A 15309-nucleotide genomic window follows, 5' to 3' on the forward strand; every position below is an offset into this window, starting at 1 on the left:
TGAGAAAGTTGACTGGCAGGGTTGCGAGATGCGTGCAGCACAATAGTCACATGAATCAGTGGGCTACAGTGAGAAGGTGGAAGGGGCGAAATCACTTCCATCTGCAGAGCTCCTCCAATGAAAGAAGCAGCAACAAGGGCAATTTCATTCCCTGCAAGACTCCATGTAAGTCCACCAAAGGTGGCAATCCACTTTCGCAGGCTCTCAAATGGCTGCTGGGAGGAGCAAGCAGGGAAGATCCCATCAGAGCTGTCCACTGACAGATCCAAACCTATACGATTTCATTATCCTAATTAGCATGTTTTTCTTTTATTAATAAAGTTGTAAAAAGTAAGGCTTGCATTCCTGAAACGGGTGTTCCCCCTCCCACCCAGTTTGCATGCATATCATTTCCCGACCTGCAAAAAGCAACTAATGATCCAATCTTGGGAGGTTTTTAAGTAATTTGACAGAAAATAGAAATGAAAAACAAAAAGAAAAAAACCTCCACCTTGCATGGATCTCTAAATTTCTCCAGCCGTAGCCTCCAAAGGTGCTTTGTAGAAAGTGTCCTAAGTATTTAGCCAGATAATGAACAATGCATCGTAAGACACATAGGTCTTCCCCCCCACTCAATGCAGTGGACCATCACACAGGTTTCTACAGCCACAACACACAATTTATTGAACAGAATCCAAAAGATTGATTTTGGAACAAAGCTTTTGTAGATTATAACCCAACAGAACGAGTTTAAAATTTATTTCCACATCATCTACAGAGCTTTTATTTTTTCAGTTCATTGACGACATTTAATATTTTCCTGTTTTGATTTTTTTTCCAACTAAGCATATCTTGTCATCTTTGCCTAACTCACATTTGATTTCTCTAGAAGATGGTGACAGGATGCTTATTGGGTGCTGACAGAAAATTCAATCAACCACATGCCCTCTGGACCCTTACCCTCCAGGGCTAATAAAAAACAGTCTAGAAACGGACCGATTTCTAGAAACGTTGAGGGATGGAGGAAAGCCATCAGGCACCTCCTTAAAAACTATCCTTCTGTAGGGATAAGGTGACAGCTATCAAATTATCACTAACCCTTCCTTTTGGGATAGGATGACTATACGGCAACATTTTCTACCACTCCTGTCTAAGAGTAGACTTTTTGGGACCAAGACTGCTTTAATGGTCCTGAAATAAAATATTCATCTAGCACAGCAATTTTCAAACCATGAAAGAAGTCCTAGTATTTTCAGAAAATAATTGTTCTTGTAAGCCCAAAGCAATCATCCATAGAAAATGCCCAATAGCAATGGCCTTGCCTCCTTCCTATCAGCCTCCACAGAAGATGGAGAATTCTGCTTTATTGTGCATGACTGAATCAATTAATCATTCCTATTGGCCCTCACAGGGCTATTGGTCCTCACAGGATGCTGCTTGTTATGTCTCTGTATGAATCAATGCTCTGGGCTTTTCTTCTAACCACAGTCCAGAAGAACAACTCACACAGAAATATATGAAGTGGGTAACTATTTATCAACATCTGTTCAGTTACAAGATTGGTGTTGTTCTCCAGTGTTAATTCAAAAACATTTGCTTCAGCTAACAGAAGTTTAGGAAACACAAGAGCAGTGCAGCTGACGTAGCACTGGCTGGATATGGGCTCTCAGTGGGGTCCCCATAAGGACCCTCGTTGCAACGTTTTGTACCCGCTGGAGTTTCCAGGTCAGTTTCAGGGGTAGCCCTATGTAGAGCGAATTACAGTAATCTAGCCTGGAGGTGACTTGCATGGACCACCATGGCTAAGTCAGGGCAGGAGATGTAGGGCACCAGCTGCTGGCCTGACAGAGATGGAAAAGCCGACCGGGCAGCGGCTGTGACTTGAGCCTCCACAGATAAGGAGGCATCCAGGATCACACCCAGGCTCCTGACAGCAGAAGCAGGTGTCAAACGCACACCGCCAAGAGCTGGGAGCCAGCACCCCACCCTAGCGCTGCCCCGACTGAGCCACAGAACCTCCGGATTCAATGGATTAAATTTCAGCTGGCTCTGTCTCAACCAACCATGGTGTCCAAGCATCTGGCCAGTGTGTCTGGGCTGGAGTCTGGATGGCTGTCCATCAGCAGATAAAGCTGAGTATCATCTGCATCCTGGTGACAACCCAGCCTGAAACTCCGGACAAGCTGGGCAAGGGGGCGCATATAGATGTTAAATAACATAGGGGAGAGGATCGTTCCCTGCAGAACCCCACACACCGCTGCAATACCTCCTCCCCAAGCGCAACCTCTGACCCCAACCATGGAGAAAGGAGTGCAACCATTGAGGGTCTATGCCCTGGATCCCAATGTCGGCAAGGCGGTGGTCTAAGAGATCACAGTCGACCGTGTCAAAAGCTGCTGAAAGATCTTTTAAAAATCAGCAGCCCTGACCAGCTATCAATGGAGATCGTCTGTGAGGGCAACCAGAGAGATCTCTGTCCCATGGCCAGGGCGGAAGCCAGACTGGAAGCGATCTTTCTCTCTGTTCTTAGACCAAGGTCTTGAACAATAAAACCATAAAACTTAAATAAGACCCATCACTAAAAACATCTCCCCTTGTCTCTTCTCTGCAGCCTCCTGGAAGCGATCCAAAGCTGATGTCTCCTCCAGGAACGCCTGAAGCTGTTTGGCCGCCGCTCTCTCAACTACCTTGCCGCCCCTCCAAAAAGATTTGAAACCAGACAATAGTTATATTCTTAGGATCTAGAGATGGTTTTTTCAAGAGCGGACACACCACGGTTTCCTTCAAGCTCCCTGGGAAGATCCCTGTAATAAGTGACAGTTTAATGATTTGTTCCAGGGGCTCTTGTACCGCATCCCAACTGGCTTTCACCAGCCAGGACAGGCACAGATCCAGGAGGCATGTGGTGGGCCTCACAGCCAGCAGGATCCTGTCAACATTGGCTTGGGAGAGCCAGCTGAAGTGGTCCAATATCGGACCTGAAAATGGACAAGAGGCCTCCAGTTCCTTTAACACGTCAAAGTTGGCAGTGAGGTCATGGCAGAGCAACAAGACTTTATCCATGAAATTATTAGGCTGATGTTTGAATTATCATCTTTTAATCAGCACCTTAAAGGCCCTGTCTGTGGACATGTATTTTACCAGCTTTTTTTGAATGTAAATGTCTCGACCCCGCTCTGGCTCACTACATAGCCCTGCCTATACTAAACTAAGGGACTCTTTACAAACCTCGACCATGGAAAAAAAGCTACAGGATATGCTAACTAAACAAACTGAGGCAACAAATAAACAGTTTGAACAGATGTCTACACAGATGGCACAGCTGACTTCTATGATGACAAATCTTGGTCAAGCATCCCAAGCTATTAATCAGAAGTTGGATGAGGTCACTGGAGACTTGAAAGAAGTAAAAACTCAAATGACTGTTATGAAGACAGATATGCAAGCGATGGATGTATCAATTAAGAAAGTGATGGATGAGCACAAGGACATAAAGAAAAAATTAACAAGCCAAGAAAAACAGATTGAAACAATACAAACTGATCAGATGGCGGCAAAAAATCAAATGGCAATGATGGAGATGAGAGTGAGAGAGACCAATCTTCGTATACGCAACTTTCCAGATATGATGGGAGACAATAAAGAAACTGCAATACCAAACTTGGCCTACTTATTTCAGATAGATGAACAAGAATTAAAACAAGCCATTAATAGAATATATAGGATACCATTACCTGCTAGAATGAGAAGATCTAAGCCAAGAGATTTGATGATAGTGTTTTATGACACCAGAGTTAAAGATAAGATTATGAAGATTCATTATGAAAATCCAGTGTCAGCAGGAGATTCCTCTCTTATATTACTGAAGGATATTCCAAGGCATCTACTCTCACAGAGGAATAACTACAAAGACTTTGTGTCTACACTGAAAGCTAATGGTATCAAATACCGTTGGATTATGCCACAAGGTTTGGCTTTCACCTACAAGGAAGTGAAAACGACAATTCTATCTCAAGCAGATGTGGGGAAATTTCTGAGAAAATATAAGATGGACCTTAAAGAATTACCTGGAGAGAAGGAGGAAGAAGAAGAGGAAGAAGAAGAGGTACAGGGTGCAGAAGGAGGTACCAAATTATAGACTTTTTATTTTGCTAAAAAATACTACATTATGGCAAAAGCAATTTCTTGGAATGTAAATGGACTGAATGAGAAAACTAAAAGGGCTAGAATCTTCAAATATCTACAGAAATATAAATACTCCCTAATTTGTCTACAAGAGACCCACATAGCTTCAAAGCATAAAAAATACTTGGAGAAACAGGTGCTTGGACAAGCATTTATTGCTTCAGCCAAAACTAAAACAAAGGGAGTGGTAATCTATGCCCACCCCAATCTTTGTCCAGAATTAGTATATAAAGACAATGAAGGAAGAATTGTAATTATCAGAACTAAAATATTGGGACAAAGGACAATAGTGGTTGGAATTTATGCACCCAATGAAGGGAAAAAATCCTTCTATGAAAAATTACACGATTTGATAGTCCAGCACGCAAAAGACCAAATTTTATTGATGGGCGACTTCAATGGAATTATTCTCCCATCACTGGACAAAAAATCAAAAGCAAAAGACATCAACGATGGATGCTTGCCTAAAACTTTCTTTACCATGGCTTCAGAATTAGAATTACAAGACATTTGGAGAACAATGAATACAACAGCTAAAGAATACACCTTTTATTCAGCAAGACATGATTCACACTCCAGAATCGATATGATATGGGCCAGTAAATCAATCTTCACGCAACTACGTAAAATTCATATCTTACCTAGAACTTTTTCTGATCACAATCCTGTTACTTTTGATTGGAACAATAAACAAGCATTTAGATGGCGAATGAATGATAAACTTTTAAAAGACAACAAGATACAAAAGGAATTACAGGCCTTAATGAAAGACTTTTTTGAAATTAACCTTAATGGGGAAACTTCTTTGAATACAGTTTGGGATGCATTCAAAGCTGTTCTGAGAGGTTTTATGATACAGAAACATTCGGCCTGGAAGAAGACTCAATTGCAATTTACAAACAATATACTTTGGAACTTACAAAATTTGGAGCAGAAATTGGTAACGGTAACACAGGAAGAAGAGAAAAGAGAAATTCAAATAAAGATTTCTGCATCTAAACACCAATTAAATTTGGTAATAATGGAGGAAATGAATAAAAATCTGAAACTTGCTAAACAAAAGTATTTTGAATATGCAAATAAACCAGGAAAATTTTTAGCAACACAACTGAAGGACTCATTCCAAAAGAAGATTATAACAAAAATCCAAACTGTTAAAGGACCAGTTTACTCAACTTCAGAAATTCAGAAAGAATTTGTTTCATTCTACTCTAAGTTATATCAGAAAGAAAATACTCCAAAACAGAAAATAGATAAATTTCTAAACTCAATACAGATGAAAGCTTTGTCAATGACCCAGAGAGAAAGTATTGAAGCTCCAGTAACAAGGGAAGAAATACAGGAAGCAATACTGAGACAAAAAACGGATAAAACACCTGGACCAGATGGAATTACTGCATTATTTTATAGAACATTCAGTGACAATTTAGTTGGATTTTTTGGCTCACTTTACAATGCAATTTTGGACGAGGGAACATCCCCGGAGACTTGGTCACATGCATTTATATCATTGATACCCAAAGAAGGAAGAGATCCAGAAAAAACATCTAATTACAGACCTATATCCCTGTTAAATGTGGACTACAAAATTTTTGCTTCGGTTCTGGCATGTAGGATAAAACAATTTATTAAGGATCTTATACACGAGGACCAAGCAGGTTTTATACCAGGAAGGCAAATAAAAGACAATGTAAGAATTTTACTAGACTCACTGGAATATTATGACCAGAATATTCAACAAACTGCGGCTTTTGTATTTTTGGATGCAGAAAAAGCCTTTGATATGGTCTCTTGGAACTTTTTGAAACGGATTTTGGTTAAATTGAATTTTGGAGATCGTTTTCAGAAAGGTATATCGGCTATTTATACCTCCCAACAAGCTAAAATTTTGGTTAATGAATCAATGTCAGATAATTGCCAAATCACGAAAGGGACTAGACAGGGATGTCCCTTGTCTCCACTTTTATTTTTGTTGGTGTTGGAACCGCTATGTGTGAAACTAAGAAGTATGGAGGACATCCGCGGGTTAAGAATTAAAAAACATGAATTTAAGTTGAGAGCATTCGCGGATGACCTACTGCTAATTTTGGAAAATCCAACACAGTCAATGAATATACTTCAGGAGACTTTGGACGATTTTGGAAAAGTATCAGGCTTTAAAGTGAATCAAGAAAAAACAAAGATAATATTTAAAAATTTATCGGAAACACAGCAACAGGAATTTATATCATATACTGGCTGGGAGAAAGCTAACAAAGTTAAATACCTGGGAATTTGGATTACTGCAAAGAATAAAGATCTGATAACCAACAATTACCTCAAGTTATGGGGTAAGATTAAAACTGATATGATTATATGGTCAAACAAAAAACTGTCACTAATGGGACGTATTTCAACGATCCAAATGAATGTCTTACCGAGGATGCTCTTCTTATTCCAAAATTTACCAATAATATCACAAACTAAATATTTTGAAACTTGGAGGAAAGACATTTCAAACTTCATCTGGCAAGGGAAAAAACCAAGGACTGCTTATAAATACTTGGTGGATCTAAAAACTAGAGGAGGTTTAGCACTACCTAATTTTCAACTCTATGCTGAAGCGGCAGCTTTAGTATGGCTAAAAGACTGGATGAACTTGTCAAATATACGTTTGTTAGACTTGGAAGGTTATAATAATTTAAGTGGATGGCATGGTTATTTGTGGTATGATAAAATTAAATTACAAGCAACATTTCGTAATCATATAATCAGGTCCTCTTTACTTCGTATCTGGATGAGATATAAACACATTTTGGAACCAGAAACACCGATGTGGATATCGCCTCAAGAAATGCTAACTTTGCGCCCACTTAGACCAGACAAATTTATTACTTATCAAGATCTAATTAATTGGGAAGGAAAGAAATGCTCACTAAAAGACTTTCAACTTCTTAAGGATGATTTACAATGGCTCCAATACTACCAAATCAAATCAGTTTTTGTACAAGATGCTAAAAAAGGTTTTTCTAAAGAAAAATCTTCTTTTCAAAGGATTTTACTAGATAATAATACAAAACTGATTTCTAAAATGTATAATCTCCTTTTAACAATATATTGTGAGCAGGATACGATTAAACCAACTATGATCGATTGGGCTCAAAATGTGGGACATGATATTGTTTTAAATAAATGGGAAAGATTATGGTCCAAAGATCTAAAAGGAATAAAAGCACAGTCAGTGCGAGAAAACATTTATAAAATGATGTATAGATGGTATCTAACACCCAAGAAAATTGCAAAGATTTATAAAACGATGTCCCCTACTTGTTGGAAATGAAACAAAGAAATTGGTTCCTTTTATCACATGTGGTGGACCTGTGACAAAGCCAAAGACTTTTGGGACATGATTTATAATGAATTGAGATTAATACTACAAAAGAATATACCCAAAACACCAGAAATGATGCTATTGAGTATGATTCCAGACGACTTAGCAATACAAAGAACTTTTTTGATTTATGCCACAACAGCTGCGAGACTGCTTTATGCAGCGAAATGGAAAGGGCTAGAAACTCCTGAGAAAAAAGACTGGATTGTTAAAATGTTTGAAGTGGCAGAAATAGCAAAACTCACAGCCATTCTAAATGAAGAAAATGACGTTCGGTTTTTGGGGGAATGGGGGGCGTGGATGCATTATTGTGAATATGAGTTAAAAATGGGAAGAATGGAAGAATACTTTCTAATCTGATCCAGAGGATTATTTCTGATCTTTTTTATAATGATTAAGTATAAGTATATTTACTAACAGACTATGATTTTTTTTTCTATATATAGTATTGATAGTTTATTAAGATTAGATTACCTACGACGGGATGAACTTTTTATTAAGAGGCAGACAGAGGTGAAGGGGAAGTCTAAAAACTTTTCCATTTTTCTTTTTTCTTTTTTTATTATATGATATGGAATTATAACAACTTTAAGTTAGAATTGAAATTTGATATTGTTATAGATGTTGTTCAATGTAATGGAAAACTTCTAGTATAAAACCTAATAAAATTTATATATATATAAAAAAAAAAAAGACTTTATCCACGAAGAAGCAAAAAAAAAAAAATCCTCACAGCTATGGGCCGAATTCGCATTTAAATTTGATTGTCCCTCTGACAGGGGCGTAAATGATTGAATTATCTTAAACAATTGTGCCAGGTGAGAGCTAGTGGATGCAATGAAGGCTGCATTGTATGCCTTTTTTGCAGCCTTCACTACCACCTCATAGGCTTTCATAAGCGTCCTATAAGATGTTCAGGAGTCTTTGGTGAGGTACCTTGTCTACATGATTGTTCACTTGCTAAAAGAACTTGAAAAGAAGAGTTGGTTTTTATACCCCGCTTTTTCTCTACCATAAGGAGTCTCAAAGTGGCTTACAACTGCCTTTCCTTCCCCCCACCCACAACAGGCTCCTTGTGCGGTAGGTGGGGCTGAGAGAGTTCTGAGGGAACTGTGACTGGCCCAAGGCCACCTAGAAGGTGGTAACAAGGCAGGAAGTCCTAGAACGTCTAGACAAACTGCAAACTAACAAGTCACAGGGACCAGACGGTATTCATCCTAGAGTTCTTCAAGAACTCAAATGGGAAATTGCTGAACTTCAAACAAAGATATGTAATATGTCTCTTCAATCAGCCTCTGTACCAGAGGACTGGAGAATGGCCAATGTAACACCCATTTATAAAAAAAAGGTTCCAGGGGGGACGCAGGAAATTACACGCCAGTTAGCTTAACGTCTGTTCCTGGTAAATTGATGGAAAGCATTATTAAAGATAGAATTGTCAAGCATATAGAAGGGCAGGGTCTGCTGAGCAAAACCCAACATGGCTTCTGTAAAGGTAGGTCCTGTCTCACTAACCTTTTAGAATTTTTTGAAAGCGTCAATAAGCATGTGGACAAGAATGAGCCTGTGGACACTGTGTATTTGGATTTCCAAAAAGCTTTTGACAAAGTCCCCCACCAAAGACAGCTAAGCAAACTTCATAGTCATGGGATAAGAGGACAAGTCCTCTTATGGATTGAGAGCTGGCTGAAAAATAGGAAGCAGAGAGTAGGAATCAATGGTCAGTTCTCACAATGACGGGATGTGAGTAGCGTGGTGCCTCAGGGACCTGTGTTGGGACCGGTGCTTTTCAACCTGTTCATCAATGACCTGGAGTTGGGGTTAAACAGTGAAGTAGCCAAGTTTGCAGATGACACCAAATTAAAACAAAATCGGACTGTGAAGAGCTCCAGAAGGATCTCTACATACTGGAAGAATGGGCATTAAAATGGCAAATGAGATTCAATGTAAATGTAAAGTGATACATACTGGGGCAAAAAATCCCAACCACATATACACTGATGGGATCTGTGCTGGCAGTGTCAGATCAAGAAAGGGATCTTGGGGTGGTAGTGGATAGCTCAATGAAGATGGCAACCCAGTGTGCGGCTGCTGTAAAAAAGGCAAATTCCATGCTGGCCATAATTAGACGAGGAATAGAGAATAAAACTGCTGATATCATACTACCCTTGTACAAATCTATGGTGAGACCACACTTGGAATACTGTGTACAGTTCTGGTCACTGCACCTAAAAAAGGATATTACAGAGCTTGAGAAGGTGTAGAAAAGAGCAACAAAAATGATTAGGGGACTAGAGCAATTGTCCTATGGGGAGAGGTTAAGACGCTTAGGGCTGTTTAGCTTGGAAAGAAGGTGGCTAAGGGGTGACATGATGGAGGTCTATAAAATTATGCATGGTTTGGAGAGTGGACAGGAAGACTTTTTCTCCTTCTCCCATACTACTAGAACACGGGGTCATCTGTTGAAGCTGGAGGGTGACAGATTCAAAACAGATAAAAGTATTTTTTCACACAACACATAGTTAAATTGTGGAACTCCCTGCCCCGGGATGTGGTGATGGCTGCCAATTTGGAAGGCTTTAAGAGGGGAGTGAACATATACATGGAGGAAAGGGGTATTCATGGCTATTAGTTAAAACGGATACTAGTCATGCTGCATGCCTATTCTCTCTAGTATCAGAGGAGCATGCCTATTATATTAGGTGCTGTGGAACACAGGCAGGATGGTGCTGCTGCAGTCATCTTGTTTGTGGCTTCCTAGAGGCACCTGGTTGGCCACTGTGTGAACAGACTGCTGGACTTGATGGGCCTTAGTCTGATCCAGTAGGGCCTTTCTTATGTTCTTAAGGCTTTATGTGATGAGCGGGACATCAAACCTGATTCTCCAAAACAGTGTCCATTACTTTTAACCACTACACCAAGCTCTTAACCACTACTTCTCTACTTAAGGATAGATGGACTCGAATTCTAGCTGTATCTGAAGAAGTGAGCTGTGGCTCATGAAAGCTCATACCCTGCAAGAAATTTTGTTAGTCTTTAAGGTGCTACTGGACTCTTGCTCTTTTCTACTACACCAGGTTTATGAGGCAGGACTTCCCTGATTTTCCCTCAGCCAGCTTTCTTCCTCTATGTGCCTAATAATTCTATCTTTGGTTATAGTTTCAACTAATTTGCCTGGGACAGATGTTCAGATGACTGGTCGGTAATTTCCTCATTCCCCTCTGGACCCCTTTTTAAAAATCAGTGTAACAGTCTTCTGGTACAGTAGCTGAGTTTAGTGATGCATTACATATACGGGTTAGTGTGATCTCACATTTGAGTTCCCTAAGAAGTGTAGATGACTGGGGAAGGCACTGGCAAACCACCCCGTAAACACAGTCTGCCTAGTAAACGTCGGGATGTGACGTCACCACATGGGTCATGAATGACCCAGTGCTTGCACATTGGACTACCTTTACCTTTAAGAACTCTCAGGTGTATGTAGGACCCGGAGACTTATCAGTTTTTAATTTCCCCAATAGGTCGAGAACTTCATCTCTTGTCACCTCAATTTGACTCAGTTTTTCAGACTCCCTTCCAGAAAATAGTGGCTGTAGCATGGGCAAATGCTCCACACTTTCCATAGTGAAGACAAAGGCAAAAAATTCATTGAGCTGTCTTGCCACCTCCCTATCTTCCTTTAGCAATCCCTGCTGCTTCCGTGGCCAGGCAGTCAAAAAGGACAGTGGTTCTCAGCAAACTGTGGTATGTGAATTCAGACATCATAAGCAACCAACATGTGCACTAACTGTGAACAAACCAGCTACAAACTCTAGCTTGAAATCCCAATTTGGCACCAAGCAGCCAATACTAGTTTGTTGAAGCATCTGCATTTGGACATCACAATGAATCAGGATTTGATCAAGCCATGTCCTCTGAGTTCAGCCTGTAAGTACAACCTAAATATTTTTGGAAGGTGCTATGGAAGTGAAGAAAACAAAATATACATAAAGGCAATGTATAACTTCGTGTTCCCAACGCTGCAAAACCATATGTGGCTTTGAAACATTCCATTCCTGATCTAGCCTATTGCAGCTGCTTTTGTTATCCAGTACTAAGGGTGAGGGTATTAGAGGATCTGAGGCTAGCCAACACATTTCCTTCCAATTCCCAAACTGTATAAGAAGGCCAGGTACACAGCCTACATAGAGGCCTACTAGTTTCCAGCATGGGATTTCACCCTCCCATCCGGCTTCCTCTCCACCACCAAGATTTGCAGTTGGGCTCTGCACAAGCCTGGGCACAGCAAAGCAGAAACACTGCAAGTGCACTGGACTTTAGGCGCAGGACGCATGGGCTGGAGATAAGATATGCTTGGGTTGTTGATTTGTTCAAAGATGACTCTATAGCCTGATCTTTGTATACAAACTCTAGGGATTGGATTGTGTGTGTGTTAAGTGCCATCAAGTCAATTCTGACTCATGGCGACCCTATGAATCAATGTCCTACAAAATGTCCTATCTTTGACAGCATTGCTCAGGTCTTGCAAATTGAGGGATTGGATTACACCCTCTCTTTTCAGAAGGATTCTGCTTAACTGACTCTGCATCAGGCTACAAATAACCAGACATTAACAGAGTACAAAGACTTTCATCTCAAAATCATTGTTACTCAAGTTTTCCTAAGGGGACAGTTACATAGGAAGTTACCATTGCCCCTTTCAGTAGCAGTCCTGACTGTGTGTGTGTTAAGTGCCGTCAAGTCGCTTCCGACTCATGGCGACCCTATGAATGAAAGTCCTCCAAAATGTCCTATCTTTGACAGCCTTGCTCAGATCTTGCAAATTGAAGGCTGTGGCTTCCTTTATTGAGTCAATCCATCTCTTGTTGGGTCTTCCTCTTTTCCTGCTGCCCTCAACTTTTCCTAGCATGACTGTCTTTTCCAGTGACTCTTGTCGTCTCATGACGTGACCAAAATACGACAGCCTCAGTTTAGTCATTTTAGCTTCTAGGGTCAGTTCAGGCTTGATTTGATCTATAACCCACTGATTTGTTTTTTTGGCAGTCCACGGAATCCGCAACACTTTCCTCCAACACCACATTTCAAAGGAATCTATTTTCTTCCTATCAGCTTTCTTCATTGTCCAGCTTTCACACCCATACATAGTAATAGGGAATACGATGGCATGAATTAATCTAGTCTTGGTGGCCAGAGTCACATCCTTACACTTCAAAATCTTTTCTAGCTCCTTCATGGCTGCCCTTCCCAGTCTCAATCTCCTTCTAATTTCTTGGCTGCAGTCTCCCTTTTGGTTGATGGTGGAGCCAAGGAATAGAAAGTCTTGAACAATTTCAATTTCCTCATTGTCAACCTTAAAGTTGTGTAATTCTCCTGTAGTCATTACTTTTGTTTTCTTGATGTTCAGCTGCAGTCCTGCTTTGGCACTTTCTCTTTTAACTTTCAGCAGTAGTTGTTTCAAATCTTCACTATTTTCTGCCAATAATGTAGTGTCATCAGCATATCTCAAATTATTTATGTTCCTCCCTCCAATTTTCACTCCACCTTCATCTAAATCTAATCCTGCTTTCCTAATTATATGTTCTGCATATAGATTGAAGAGATAGGGAGATAAAATACATCCTTGTCTGACACCTTTGCCAACTGGAAGCCATTCCGTTTCTCCATATTCTGTTCTAACTGTGGCCTCTTGTCCAGAGTACAGGTTGCGCATCAAAACAATCAGATGTAGTGGAACACCCATTTCCTTTAAAACCAGCCATAGCTTTTCATGATCCACACAGTCAAAAGCTTTGCTGTAATCTATGAAACACAAGCTGATTTTCTTCTGAAATTCTCTCGTACGCTCCAGTAACCAGCGTATATTTGCAATATGATCTCTAGTGCCTCTTCCTTTTCTGAAACCAGCTTGAACAGCAGGCATTTCTCGTTCCATATATGGTAACAGCCTTTGCTGTAAGATTTTGAGCATCACTTTACTTGCGTGAGAAATTAATGCAATGGTCCGATAGTTGTTGCAATCTTTGATGTCTCCTTTCTTGGGAATTGGAATGTAAATGGATCGTTTCCAGTCTGTGGGCCATTGTTTTGTTTTCCACATCTGTTGGCATATTCTTGTCAAGATTTTGATGGACTCCGTTTCTGTGGCTTGAAATAGCTCTATTGATATCCCATCTGCTCCTGGTGATTTGTTTCTCCCGATTGCTCTCAATGCAGCTTTCACTTCACTTTCTAAAACTGTAGGTTCTTCTTCAAAAGATTCTTCTTGGAAAGAATCTTTTATCCTTTCATCTCTTCTGTATAGTTCTTCAGTGTATTGTTCCCACCTTTTCTTTATTTTGTCCTGTTCAGTTAATGTATTTCCATGCTGATCTTTCAGCATGCCTAACCGTGCTTTAAATTTCCCTTTGATTTCTTGGATCTTGTGGAACAGATCTCTTGTTCTTCCTTTTTTGTTGTTCTCTTCTATTTCTTTACACTGGTTATTATAATAGGTCTCTTTGTCTCTACGTGCTAGTAGCTGGAACGTTGCACTTAGACTTTTGATTCTATTTCTGTCACCTTCTACTTTTGCTTCTCGTCTATCTCTGGCAATTTTAAGAGTTTCCTCAGACATCCATCGAGGTTTTTCTTTTCTTTTGGCTACAGGAATAGTCTTTGCACATTCTTCCTTGATAATATCTCTAGTTTCCACCCATAGTTCTTCCGGTTTACATTCACTTGAACTTAGTAATGCAAATCTGTTCCTTACATGGTCTTTAAACTCTTCCGGAATATTGCTTAGATTGTATTTTGGTGCTATGAATGTTTTGGTGTTTTTCTTAAGCTTTATCTTGATTTTCGATATTACCAGTTCATGATCTGTACCGCAGTCGGCTCCTGGTCTTGTTTTGGCTGAGAGAATAGAGCTTCTCCATCTTCTGCTTCCAATTATATAATCTATTTGATTTCTATACTGGCCGTCTGGTGATGTCCATGTATACAATCGTCTATTTGGTTGCCTGAAACATGTGTTTGCAATGAACAGATTGTTGTCTTCACAGAATTCTACGAGGCGTTCTCCTGCTTCATTCTGTGCTCCTAGCCCAAATCTGCCAACAACATTTGATTCTGCTTTGTTTCCTACTTTTGCGTTCCAATCACCTATGATTATCAGCATATCTTGTTTAGGTGTGTGATCAATTTCTTCCTGAACACTGGCATAAAAACTTTCAATTTCTTCCTCATCAGCATCTGTAGTTGGGGCATAAACTTGAAGGATGCTTATGTTGATAGGCTTTCCCTGAAGTCCGATTGATATTATTCGGTCAGACTTTGCATTAAAGCTCCTGACTGCCTTTGCTACATCTTGCCTCACTATTAAAGCAACTCCGTTTCTTCTCTTTTTGTCATTCCCTGAATAAAACACTTTGTAATTTTCTGATTGAAAATGTCCTAATCCAGTCCACTTTAATTCACTTATTCCCAGGACTGAAATGTCCATACGTTCCATTTCTTGTTTAACAATTTCAAGTTTACCCTGATTCATGCTTCTCACATTCCATGTTCCTATTTTGTGCGTCGAACAGCTTCGGACTTTCCTTTTGCATCTATTCATGACTGAGTACCACCTTATTCCTTTCAAGGCAATGCAATTAAGAAAGCTTAATGTGCCTCATTCCTTGTGTTCAGTACAGTGCAACCTATTTCTGTTTACCAGTATGACCTTATTTTTATACCTGTGATCTCATGGGCTTGGGATAAATTACTACCATTAGTCAGCATTAGTAGATAATTGT

This window comes from Euleptes europaea, chromosome 10 (genome assembly GCF_029931775.1).
Source record: "Euleptes europaea isolate rEulEur1 chromosome 10, rEulEur1.hap1, whole genome shotgun sequence".
In the NCBI taxonomy this organism is placed as follows: Eukaryota; Metazoa; Chordata; class Lepidosauria; order Squamata; family Sphaerodactylidae; genus Euleptes; species Euleptes europaea.